The following is a 13,015-nucleotide window of genomic DNA, read 5'->3' on the forward strand; positions in this document are numbered from 1 at the left end:
TGGGGGAAGGAAGACGAGAGAGATGAAAAAAAGAGAGACATGCATGTATACAAACATATATACTTATATCTATATAAATATATGTATATGTAACAAAAATATGGATATATACATACATAAACACATATTATATATGTATGTATATACATATGTGTAGTATATGCTAGGTTTACAAGAATACATTTTGATGTCTTCATAACCTGTACAGGATTTGTGAAACTCAAAAACCATAATTTTGGTTTTTTATAACCCGTACGAGTTTTGAAAAACCATAATTTTGGTTTTTCATAACCCGTACGGGTTTTGTGAAATTCAAAATGATGGTTTTAGTTCTACATAACCTCTACGGGTTATGTAGAACTATGAATGGTACTTTTTGTTTTTCAAAACCCGACTAGGTTATCTTGCACATCAAAACCCATGCAGGTTTTGGCTTGGTAAGAGGGTTGGAAAATGACCCTAAGGCTTGCAAGCCCATTTTCCCTCCATTTTTGTCCCTTTACATGTTTTTTCATCTTCCAACATGATTTCTCGACTTCATCATCATCAGGTTTACAAATGATCAAGTGGGTATCTCTAAAATTACCACCATAATTTCACATGTCTTTTCATCTTTTTGACCATATAATTTTTTCTATTTTTAGACATTAGCATAGTAAACTTTAATTTTCTTTACCAGTGCCTTGACAGTCCTCACAGCCATATGTCTACCATTCTTTTAATAACTTTTGATATACTTGACCAAATTCAAAATAAATTACATATTATTGTTCTACACTATATTCTATACAATTTGAAAAAAAAAAGTTTTCATTTTTTATTATTTTGATGCAAGTTATGCCCAGCGCACGAACAGGTACCAAATTTTCAGGATGCGGTCACTTCAAAAAATCATAAAAAAGAAAATACTCAACAAAAAATTTAAAAAAAAGACACAACTTCTAGATCTCAATCTTACCTATCATCCTACCAAAGGATTTTGCAAAATACTAAATCTAATTATATATTTTGTGGAGCGCACGAAAACAACAATGTTATGTTTTTCAGAAAAAATCAGGAACAGTTTTTCATGCGAGAGAGGTTTGACCCTCTTAATCTTATCCAATTTTTTTAAAAAAAATTAGTATTTTATAAACAAGAGTCAGAGTACTACAGTTATTATTCTTTTCTGAACTCCAAGTTTTGAGTGCGTGACCTTCAAATATCTCTTTGAAGTTCAGGTTTACCTGATTTCAAAAAAAAAAAGTGGCCACTTATACCCCCCTTTTTGTTCACCATCTTGGTGCACTTACCCACCATCCATAGGATCCAAGAGCTTAACCAATCATTCAAAACAATATAATTTAGGTCCATCTTCAGACATGAAATTTGATTTCCCAAGGATGAAATAGGAACATGTTGAATAGTATAATCATCATTAGAGAGAGATTTCACATTATGATCAATAGTAGAAGCAAAAACTTTCAACAAAGGAATAACCATCAGATCCACACCATCACACTCAAAAGGTTGACCCAATAGAGTATAAAACCCCAGAAAGAAATTGAGGTTAGTAGATACCAGGGGAGGAGCAACAACATTGAGCAAAGCACTAAATTCCTCAACAACATCATAAAGTGAGCCATCATGCAAACCAAACATAACAAAAACAAGAAGCTCTCCTAGATGAGTATTAGCCATGAAATGATGAAATTCAACAAAACCAACAGTTGGGAAAAAAACATCTTCTAACTTATGTGATTGTAGTAAATACTCAAGAACATCTTCATCATAAAGAGAAAAATTAATGTATTTTATGGCAGGGTGAACTCACAATACTAGTTCCCACTTTATTGTACATCCTAATTTTTGCTGAAATCATACATTTTTTAGAAAATATATTGATTTAAGATTTAAGAGGTCCCATTTGAAGTAATTAATGTTGGCAGTGGGTTAGCATCCTTTGTGAAGATTCACGACATGGTTTAACAGCCTCATGTGGATTCTATAAGTCTATTGGTTGTATCGGACATTGAAATGTCGATCTTTTGGTGCAACGACAACCCTAGCTTGTAATAAGTAGTATCAGAGCTTGGTCACAAGTTTGAATCATGTAGGCCACAACGAGTGATGCTAGGAGGGGGATTGTTGTCAGTGGGTCAGCATCCCTCATAGAGTTTCCCGGCATGGTTTAATAGCCTCCTGTGGATTCTACAAGTCTACTGGTTGTATCGGGTATTAAAAGGTCAATATTTTGGTGCAACGACAACCCTAGCTTATCATAATTAATTGAAGAGAGTTAGATCAAAGGCTCTTAGATCAAAATTTACTAGATATAATCTCTCTACTTCTAAATCATACTTGCAATGGAGTCTCCTTTGCATCTATCAAATGCTGATAAAAAACCAATTTTACATTAGCATTTGGAGGGTCAAATGAATTAATTTAGAAGTTTTGTTTTTAAAGTTTTTAGCCCTTATTATAAGCTTTCCAAATAGTATAATTTTTAATATATTTAATTTCATTAATATATTTTTATTTTATTTCTTATGAATGTAGGGTTTTCACCGAACATGAACATCTTTTCTCAATGTAGTAAACGTCACCCAAAAACTTCTGAAAAATATTTACGCACTAGGTACTGAAGTCCTCTTTACAACAAAAAAAAATAAATTGATTTTTGTTGCATATACAACAAGTTATGTAATATCAAATGGAAATATGTCAAAATTACAGTTAACTCGACTTCAAATATTAATAAAATATTAAACATTGAAGATAATGTTACAAAACCAATTGCAAACACTAGATATGGATGTTACAAAACAAAATTTGAAAGAATCACATTCATATCTATATGTTGAAGGTTTGAAGCATAATATTTTAAGTGTTGGATAGATGGTTGTTAAGGGATATGATTTACAATTCAAGAATGGGAAATGTAAATTCTTGAATAGCTCTGGTATAGAAATTGCATCAAGAACTAAAACTAAAGGTAATATCTTTCATCTAAATGCTGGTGAGAAAAGTTATTTGATTGCTCAAATTGATGAGACTTGGTTGTGGCATAGGAGAATATGTCAAGTTAACTTTGACTACACGATTAATATAAGTTCTACTCAAGTTTTTAGAGATCTACCTAAGATAGTAAACCCTACTAATCCAGTGTGTAAAGAATGTCAATTGGGAAAGCAAAAAAGAATTTCATTCAAGAGGAAACGGTATGCATCTAATGGGTTAGTAGATCTTGTGCATGCTGATTTATGTGGACCGTCTAGGGTGAGAAGCATGTGGGGTGACAGATACTTTATGTTGCTAATTAATTACTATTCTAGGATGACGTGGGTCACTTTTCTAAGGGAGATATCTGAAGCACTATCCAAAAATTCAAAATACTCAAAGCTAGAGTGGAGACAGAGAAAAGATTGAAGCTGAAGTGTCTAAGGTCTGACAGAGGAGGAGAATTCACCTTTGATGAGTTTAATTCTTTTTGTGAAGAGCATGAAATTAGGAGACAGTTATCTTCTTTGTGAACCCCTCAACCGAATGGAGTTGTTGAAAGGAACTATTTTGGATGTTGCTATAATTATGATGATTGAAGCAAATGTGATATATATCTATTGGAGAGAAGTTGTTAGCACTATTGTATACACATTCAACTGGGTGCATATAAAAGGTGATTCTGATAAGACTCCTTATGAGCTATGGTTTGGTCATGTTCCTACAGTTAGATATTTTAGAATAGTTGGAAGAAAATTTTATATCAAAAGAGACAAGGATATAGGAAAATTTGACGCAAGATGTGATGAAGGAATCCTTTTGGGATATTCTACTAAGAGAAAATCCTACTGGTGTTACAATAAGAGATTGAGAAAGATAGTGGAAAGTGTGAATGTGAAGATTGATGAGAATCATGAGAAGCAAATCATAGCATATTAGAAAAGGACAATATTGATGTGAACAAATGATGGACCCATCAACTAGTCAATCTTATACCTCAAAAAAAAATTATATAAAATACCCTTAAATCTTCCTTACCACTTGATGACTTGAAAATATTTTTAAAATAACTCCAAAATAACAAAGTTTCAAGAACAAATCTCCCCTTTGATTCACATTAGCCATACTTCAACCTATAACTTATTTCTAAAGATACATATCATTGATATAAACTTGTATGAAACTCTCCATATGTTTGAATGCAGGAAGGCATAGACAAGTCAACACAAATGAAGGTAATTTAATGTGTGAATCTTAACAATTTGACCCAAATGCCAAACAAATCAATTGTCAAACGTCCAAACACCTAGAGGATATTAGAGTTATTGGAATGTGTTGTTGTCATTGATGTCAACATATTCCTATGTTTCCTGTGTTTTGATGTTGTTGAGAGTTATTTTGGGTAATTTGTTGCAGATGTGCTAACGTGGATTAATGGGTTTCAAGATACTTATCTCTAGTTGATTTTGTATGAATTTCAATGTTTCGGAAGGTGATTTAGTCAAGTTATGTGATCCGGTGTGATGGTTGGTTTTTCTTTTGGTTATGTATTACAAAGTTGTGATTTTTGGATTGTATTGATCTGTAATTGATTCATTATGTTGTGCAGATTTTGGAGAGTGTTTGGGACATTCATGTGTGTCCTTAGTTCAGATGGTTCACAATTTGGAATTTCACAAGTGTATCTTTCAGTTTGTTGTTGGTGTTCTTGTGCTCTGATGATGAAATAATGATGATTCTTGTTATCCGAGTTGTTGAGATTATTGTGGTGGAATTCATGTTGCTTGTTCATGTTCTCTAATTGTGTTCTATATGTTTTGGTGGTCCACATTGATTGTAGCGCGCGTTATTGGAGTTTTTATTGGCCTAGTGGTATTCTTTGTGTTATGCAACATATTTGGTAGTTTATCCTGTTGTGGATGATCTTGACAAATTATTTGGTGGTGTTGTGTGTTCAAGGATTTGACTTGGGTCCATGCTATGTCCTTGCTGACATTGTATTGGTTCGGTTATTGATTTATGTATCGTGTGATGTAAATGTCCACTCTCAAAGAAGTTTCACAAAAACTTTATGCTACGTCAATGATGTTGTAAGGATAGTTAGTTAAAATATTTTGTAGACTTAAATTGTCCCGACATAAATAACACACACACACACACACAAGTTTGGTGTTATAAAATCAAATAAAATATTAAAAAATTTGAAATCAATTTTAAATATAACACTTACTGGCACATCCATCTGACCCAATCCAATGTTGTGTACAATTTATCCCATGTTCTTTAATATCTTCAAAAAAAATTCCAAAACAATGTGCTACATAGCTCCTATCATGACATGTATCATCATTGACATAGAAATGAACCTCCTTGATGATAATGCATTCATTTTCAATACTCTTTATACCATCCACTTGAAATTGTGCATGTCTATAACAAACTTGTACAAATATTACAACTTACTCAGAATGATAATATTGACTTTGAATTTCTGTGTGAGGACTAAATGTATAGTTCTCAAAGAAATCTATGATTGAAAGAATACAACCAATGTAATGCCTGCCAAAATACCCTAGAGAAATATACTAACTAACAAGAAAATAGAGATAAAAAAAATTTAAACATCAACTAATACAACCATTACCATCACTAATCTAATTCAATAACCGTCCATTAATCAAATAACATCTACCATCATAATAAATTCACATAAGAACATAACACAAGGAGAAATAAAACACAACATCATTATCATGACACATCTAAGAATTCCCTACGGCATCTCAACATCATTATTAAAACCTATCCATAAGCAATAACATCCACTCATTTGATTAGTACACTTATTATCAATTAATCCTTTATCATATCCAAATGCAACATATATATTTATCCTTTCATTATGATATGCAAGCTAATTGATCATTTAGCCATTATGAGATACATTTACTCAATCATGATTTGCTTACTTCTAAAATACAAGACTAATCCCTTTCCTTAAGTTTATTTTATAAACCAAATCCAAATATGCTTAAACCCTTATCCATTTCCTATTTACATGAGCATTTATCATAACATTAATCTCGGGTGCATAATACAAGAATTTTAATGCTTCATAACCCTCGATGCAAACACATGTATGGCATTATCAACTGACATGATATCATTAATTAACCATAATTTCCCACATTAAATATCCATCCCATTACTATGGTTCCTTCATATAAGATTCCACTTCTAGATAACAACCATGGAATCTAATCTAGTAACAATAGTATCATGAATCTATTCCATTTCAAGTACAATTCCATTACAACATATCTGAATATAGTATCCTTCACAACTAGGATCATAGTTCTATTTACATTTCAATTACATCATGAATCAATACATATGATGCAATATAATTTTTACATCAATGTGCTACAAGAATCTATCCAAATCTATGAAGACAAGATATCCACATCCACGCAAGATCATCCAATGAAGAACATTCCAATGGTTCAAAAGCACCAACCACCTGACCATGTGGAACCAAAGGAACCACCCCCCATGCTCGGAGATGACACAAGATCCCACACATACTCTATATCTAAGATGACACCTATCAACCAAGGGAAATACTAACAACAACATCAAGAAGCAAATGCTGAAAATCAAACAGAACCAACACAAGACCCCAGAGGCAAGACAACAAATAAGCTCAAGGCACTCAGGCCTACATGTAGGGAAAAGAGTGTCATCACATGAAACATGTGGGTACCTAGTCACTATTCTCGGCTATCCCAAATCAAATGTGGAGCCATCTCCCTTTATGGAGTGAGGAAGATTAGCTTACCTGGGTTGCCAAGGCCTTCCCAGTCTCTACCGCAGGGCAAGGAAAAGGGGCCAACATATTTTATTATCTTATTAAAATTAAATAATCTACCCAACCCAGTTATTTTAATTAGGTTATCCCTTGTTTACAAGGAAAACTTCCTGCTAGATACCAAGTGATCTAGACCCCAGGTACACCTGGCATTCCACTCCATGTGATCCCAGTCACTCACTAAGAAGCCCGCTCTCCCCCTTGCATGATCCTAAACCTTAGGATGAAAACAAACACAAAAAGGGATAACATAAATTCATCATGAAATAATCAAATAATCCACAACAAGGCCTATCTACATGTTGGCTCAAGAATCTCAACTATCGCCTCTCTAACAAGGCGCATCAACATGGAAGAGAATCTATCAATACCATAAGCACAAAAATGATATCAAAAAACAATAGGAAACCATAAGAGGAGTTCAAAATAAATTTATCAACACTGGAAAACATCAACCATGCCCTCAAATTACTTCTACTTAAATCTGAAATCAGACAGACCTCAAAACAAACCCAAAACTAGGTCAAAACCCTAAAAACTGCAGTTTGGCGCATACATTCTTTGAAGTGGCGCATAAATTCTCTATTATGGTGCATTTGCACCATATTTTGGTTCATTTTCACCATCTTGTAGCACATTTTCACCATCCTGTGGCACATTTGTACCATTTCATGGCGCATTTGCACCAGAACCCAAAATTGCATAAAAATTGCGAAGTGCGGAAACCCATTTTCCAAAAACATAAAAGGAGATAAATAAAGAAACTAAGTTCATAAAAGATGCACTATATGAACTCCAAGAAGGTACTAAATACTTCAAACAAAAAAAATTAACCAAGGAGATTTGATCTAAATCATATCTCAGACTTAAAGGCAAAACACCTCCCAGAAGTTCACAAAACCAAAACGTCACTCAATCAAACTTGCATCCAAACTTCGCAAAGGTAAAAAAACATATATTAACACTCAAAAATAATCATTTCATAAGAGACAATAAGAAGATCAAAGGAAAACCATACATTTTTGCAAATTGAGCATTCACGACAATGCACACACAACTATATTCCAAAATCCAAAACGCAGCAAATAAACCAAAACCCATTAATTTCTAAATAAAAGCCATGAAAATAGATTACATATGATATTCCTATCTTCCCATTTAAATCAGACACGGTGTATACAATCTTTGCAAATCTAAAAAATAAGAAATCAAGGAACAAGGGCTCCAACCTGCACGAGCTACATTATGGAATAAAACGAACGAAGAATCACAAACTCCAGAAAATATTTAGCAAGCCAAAATCCTCCCAAATCCAAGAAAATAGAAAATCTCCAAGAATCCAAGCCAAAAATTCCAAGTTGCAAAAGAATACCCAAAAATGCTAACCCAACAAAATACTCAAGAAGCCGATAAAATAGAAAATCAAAGCATAAACTATAGAAAATATCCACCAATCAGAATACTGCAAAATAATATATTTCTTACCAAACATTGCAAAACCCAAGGTAAGAATAATAAAATAATATTTAATTTTCTTACCCAATAATATAACCAATAGAGTAATAAGGTAGGTAGAAAGAATCTACCAATTAATCCAAAAGAGTAAGAAGAGAATAATAATATAAACAACTCATAAAATCATGGGCACAAATAATTATAATAGCCCAATTACTTAAATAATCAAGAGGTATAACTAAATACCACCAATAATAATAAATAACAATAATATTAATTTAACAACACTTTATTATTAAATATTATACCAACTATTTAATTAATTTATTTTTATAAAATATATATTAATCTATTATTTTAATTTAATATAATTAAACTATATAAATCAATTTAGTTAATTAATTAATTAATTAATTAATAACCAATTATATAATTAACATACTACATCAAGCAAGCCATCAAAGAATACACCAAGAAAGCACTACACACTAACCACGCCTTGTGCCAAGACTCTAAACTGACAAGGGTAATCAACTTAAATCTAGAGTATAGGGTGGGATATTATGTCATCTCCGTTAAAATTTCTATTGGGATAAGACATGCTTAGACCTATGAAGCCAAGTGGATTCGATGTTTGGTACCTGCAAACCTATCACCACCAACACGTATACAACGACATATACAATAATATATGAAACATGAAGTAAACAGACAAGTGATAGAGAATTGCAATGACATATCATGCTCGCAATGAGTGATATGAAAGCATCTCTTCTCACACAAACAGACACACAATATAACATCAAGTCATTGTATAGAATCATAATCATGGAATAGGGTTAGTACATCATAAGATATCGTCAAATAATCGTAGAGCAAACATTATACACACATAGAAATGAACACACATATCAATCATCGAGAGTAATCCATCATCTTTATAGTCTAAAAATGTCATCATCCACATGTGATCAAGATGCTAGCACAATATAATATGTCTAATATCCATAGAGGAAATATCTAAAACATAGACAAATCCATAAACATATAGTCGAAGCATCATAAAAATAGTCTAAGCTATACGAATATAGTCTAACGATGCACAAAAAAGGAAAAATGAATTAGGAAGAGGCACTACAACCTGATGAAAAATGATTCCTTTGAGTCACAAAACTATTTAGCTTGCCATATTGCACCATGACAATGTTGGATATGTGGATATATCATATTACAAAATCTAGGGATAAACTCAATGTAGGGTAATTCACTCTCTTTCAACACATTTTTTTTGGCTTCAACTAGTGACTTAGTTTGGTATGTCTCATATTCAAATCTCTTCCACATAACTTCTGCATAAATATCAATATTCTCAGTTTGCAACACAAAATTACTTAAATCTCCACAATCATTGCATGCACCTTTTATACAATGTATTTTGAGCTCATTTGAATCTTCTAATTTATCACATAAAATAGACTTCACAAATTGTGTTGTACTTGTAGGAATGACTAGATTTGGATTAATTATTGCCATGACTTTTTATATGATTGCAAGTGTAGATGAAATTCAACATGATTTTAACAACAAGAAGTTTCACATACCTTATTTATGCGTACAAAGAAAGGAAGCAATCTCTCAAACATCCTTTGACAAATATTCACATCTGAAAACTCTTGCTTGAATGCTTCAAATAGTTCACTTTGTGTTGTATCTAGAAAATGTTTTGGATGCGAAATTGTTGTACCATCTTCATCTATCATCTATATAGTGTCCCTTCTATTGGAAGAAACATGAGAGTGGTGTGTCCAATATTCAATGACCTATCTTCTTACATCTTCTTAAATTTTGTATTTTTTAGGAACCCTACAGATATTTACCTAATTGTTTTCAATGTTTTCATCTAACATATTTTTCTTCCTAATATATCTTTGAACAGTTCTTCTAGATACCTTCATTAATTGTGAAATTACGTGAACTTGATTTCTAAGAGACAATTTCTTACTAGTAATCATAGTCATCAATGCTCTATGTGCAACACTTAAATCAACACCTCGACTTGAAGGTCTTGTTAAGTGTTGAAGGCGATAAGTGAAAATAGGGGTTCGAGTTTATCTCAAGACCCATATGTATAGCATGGTTAAATCAACCCATACAAGCGCGAAAACCATGAATTAAGGAGGACCCTTAAAAACCTTAAGTCCTATTTTTAAATGATTTTTATTTGATTTAAAATCTAAACGGACATAAAATAGGTGATAAAGGGGATTCTCGAAATAATAAGGGAATCTTATTTCTTTGTAAGGGGCATTCTTGAAAGAATTCTCAGTAAAAAGAGAATTAAGAAAAATTCTTGAGCATTGAGCTCTAAACTCAACAACTCATTTTTTTTAAATCAGTTGAGCATTGTAATCCAGCAGATGAAGTATTTCTCACAAAGTTTGTTTTGTCCATTCTTCGAGATTGAAGAGAAATAGAGAGGCAAGGTGAAGGCATCTTGGACTTGTGTGCAGATTGAAGGTTTGCAAATGGATTATGTTTATTTTCCATGTAGTATTATGTTGGTTTATGTATATGCAAATTAGAGATTCTTTTTAAAAACCTGGGTTGGAAAGTGCATCAGTTATGCTACAATATTTCCATATAGTGGCAAAGGATTAATTTACAATTTCAAAACCAGATTATGATTTAACAAAGCCTATTGAGCTTCACATTAGATAATGGAGTGGCATCGTAGTTGAGCGAGCTCGAAGACGTAGCCCAAACATTGGGTGAACTCCGTTATCAAATTGGTTTCTGTCTCTTTCTACTTATTCTATTGGTTTAAGTATACTGATTTTGCTTCATGTGTTGTTAATTAGTAAGTCATTAAGTTGATAACTAATTAAATGAACGGAGTTCTATAATTTCAACGGATAAAAAAATATAATCATGTAATTCCGTAGTGATTGGGAAAAATATGGAATTTAAATTAAGCACAATATTATTTGTAAGCCTTAATTACAAATCACATACACAATGAGTGAAACATTTCGAACTATAATATCACTTTGAGCATGCCTTCTATATATACTTAGTCATTGCAATGCTACGTGTGAGTTGAAAACTAACCTTAACAATAAAGAAAATTGAATCCTAACCCAAAACCTAATCAAGCAGTAATCCAAAGTGAACCCTAACCCTAAACCAAATTGAACCTTAATTTTAAACCAAATTGAACCCTAACACTAACACTAAACCAAATTAAAATCTAACACTAAATAAATTGAACCCTAACCCTAACACTAAAGCAGCCATAAACCAAATAAAACCCTTATCCTAATACTAAACCAAATTGAATCATAACCCTAAACCTAATCAATATTATAGTTTAATAATAGTTAGTTTTCAATTTGGGTTTTCCTTTAATAAGGGTGAACTTAAATTTTTTATTTAAAAAATGTTAAATTCAATTTTATATAAGTTAAAAAAATATTATTAATTTCTATTTAATTTGATTTAAATATCTATAAAAATTAAATTATTTAAGCTATAAAATTATTAAAAATATTATTTATTTAATTAATTTCATATATGAATACTAGCATATATAATTTAAATAACATCAACTTTATTGAAGAAGTAGAAGATTATATGGAATCAAATAAACTATGATTTTGTATTTGAAGTGAAAAGGAAAGAAAGATGTATTTACAATTTGAAGAAGTTTTTTATAATTTAAATGAATTTATAATATATGGAGTGCAAATAAAATAATAGTAAAATCAACTTTATTGAAGAAGAATCTATTATATGGAATCATATAAACTAAGATTGTGTACTTGAAGTAAAAGGCAAAGAAAATTGTATTTATAAGTTGAGGTTTTGTATAATTTGTTCTGATTGAAAGAAAAACAGGTTTTAAGGACCTGAAACCATTACAACATAGTTAAAATAAAAAGCTGAGAAAATAGAGTCCTCATACAAAGCGACTGGTCCAAAAAACCAGCGAACGGAAAAAAAAGCTAAACAACAAAAAACAACAAAGAACCCAAGGAGACACTACATAGTAATTTTCTTCAACAGATCCTCTGCCTTAGTCACCAGCTCGTCATAGGTCGCCCCAACTACTTTTAGCTCCTCCAGGTCCTTATTCACTTTCTTTTCCTTCCTCTTTCCACGGGTGCGAGTTCTGGGACCTTGGGCTTCCCCGGTTCCTTCTACATCCAAGTCAATTTCCTGGGTTTCCTTTTCATCATCGAGCTTGCTGATGAGAGTATGGGTGTTGTTGACTGATATTTTCAGAATGCTGAGACTCTACTCCGCAATGTTCTTGAGGCACTCCTCTATCTTGTCCACTTTGGCAACTGTATCCGAGAGCATTTTTTCGTTAGTTTCCTCGAGGGTTTTTCTATCCCGTATCTCCTTTTCAATTTTCTCAAACCGGGGATTAGAGGCATCTCTGATGTCTTCCGCTTTGGTAATTGTGTTCTTCAAATCTTCAATATAATTGAGCCATAGTGTTCCCCTCTCCAATGTTAATGGTCTCCAGGATCATGACTTTGTTGCAGATTTTTTTTAATTCATCCACAGTATTCTTATTCCCGTCAATAAGCCAGTCAATGGTTTTTATAAAACCCTTCAAGGCCTCGGGGTGAGGACCAAGAGAAGGAGTAACTTTACCAGGGGTTATCTGTTCATCTTTAGCAATATGGAGGGCAGAAATAGTGTCACCGG

The sequence above is a fragment of the Cryptomeria japonica genome, chromosome 4 (assembly GCF_030272615.1).
Source record: "Cryptomeria japonica chromosome 4, Sugi_1.0, whole genome shotgun sequence".
In the NCBI taxonomy this organism is placed as follows: domain Eukaryota; kingdom Viridiplantae; phylum Streptophyta; class Pinopsida; order Cupressales; family Cupressaceae; genus Cryptomeria; species Cryptomeria japonica.